The sequence below is a fragment of the Atractosteus spatula genome, assembly GCF_055471065.1.
Source record: "Atractosteus spatula isolate fAtrSpa1 chromosome 10 unlocalized genomic scaffold, fAtrSpa1.hap1 SUPER_10_unloc_8, whole genome shotgun sequence".
Classification (NCBI taxonomy): domain Eukaryota; kingdom Metazoa; phylum Chordata; class Actinopteri; order Semionotiformes; family Lepisosteidae; genus Atractosteus; species Atractosteus spatula.
Window position 1 is genome coordinate 272,181 of NW_028296628.1, and position 1,292 is coordinate 273,472.

At 41.6% G+C, this 1,292-nt stretch overlaps 1 non-coding gene across 1 annotated transcript; it reads left to right on the top strand.

Moving 5' to 3' along the window:
- The first annotated feature begins 575 nt into the window (after positions 1 to 575).
- trnat-cgu (transfer RNA threonine (anticodon CGU)) lies at positions 576 to 647 on the top strand. The gene has a single exon. It is a non-coding gene; the product is annotated as a tRNA-Thr (tRNA).
- The last annotated feature ends 645 nt before the right edge of the window (positions 648 to 1,292 follow it).

Below are 1,292 nucleotides of genomic sequence, written 5' to 3' on the forward strand. Positions count from 1 at the left end.
TTTTATTCTAGGTTCAAGAAAGTCTGAATACCTTTGCAAGAAGTATTTCAGAATCCCAGTCAAATCCAGTACGAATGCCCCATAGATCTGCATTGTACAATTAGTATACTGTTTGTCCGTTGAATCAAACACGCCTTATGAAGCATTTCTAAAACAGGAGAGATCGTTAGGGAATGCGTCTTCCTGTAAAAATAAAATGACTTCAAGGGTACTATAAGCAGAGGTGTGAAAGCCTGCTCTACTGAAGAACTATAGCCAGAGATGCCAAAGAGATCGAGATTTCACCACGTGAGAGAAAGCATCTCAGAAAAAGAAGTTGCGGTCGTTTCCACGCGTTATAAAACCACTAGGTCAAACAACAAGAGCTGAAGAGCCGCTGTTGAGAGTAACGCGGCCAAGCGCTCTAAGGAGCTGGCTTAAACCTCCAGTCTCTTCAGGAGCATCTGTTGGAGTCGCACTGCTACAGCGTATCTCCTTGTTAAGTATCCCTTTTATTGTTGTTGCTGCCTCCAGGCGATGTAAACCAGATTCAGAAAAAAAATAATTTGAACAACATTATTCCTATGTTGTTTGAAGGCGCGGTGGCCAAGTGGTAAGGCGTCGGTCTCGTAAACCGAAAATCGTGGGTTCAAACCCCACCTGTGCCTGTTTCATTTGTCACTGCTTTCCTTTAGTTTCAAAGTCTTCAAAAAACTCGCAATGTAGGAGTCTGAATAGTAAGAGAGCGTAACTGTCGCCAGTGATTAGTATTCTTGCATATCCTGCCTTGTTTTTTAGTCGACAAAGCTTGTTTCTCTTCACACCCATCTTCCGAATGATCACCTCAGCATTGGGAAGGAACGTGCGCTTGGTACAGCCCCCCACTCCATGGTCTGATCACAAACAGATCGGGTGAGCTGTCAGTCCAGGTTGGAAGTAACGTTCGAAAGCACTAAAAATCTGACTTAGGAACGAGAAGACCGTGTTTTTTTAAACGAGTAAACGATAAAATAATAGTTCAGGTGGGTAGCTGCGTCAGCATGCGTATATACTGCCTGCAAGACTATGTCAAGTTCAAGTTCAAGTTTATTGTCATTATACTTATACACAGGTATATGGTATAACGAAATGCTATTTAGCTAGCTCTCGGACATAAGTAGTACAAAGAAAAAAACACAACAACACAACAACAATACAATTGTATTACAAAAGAAAGACAGAGACAACAGCCGATGTGCAAAAAACAACAACAGGCAGTGTGCAAAACAACAAAAAGGTAACAGGTTATGTGCAAAAACATGCATCAAAAGAAT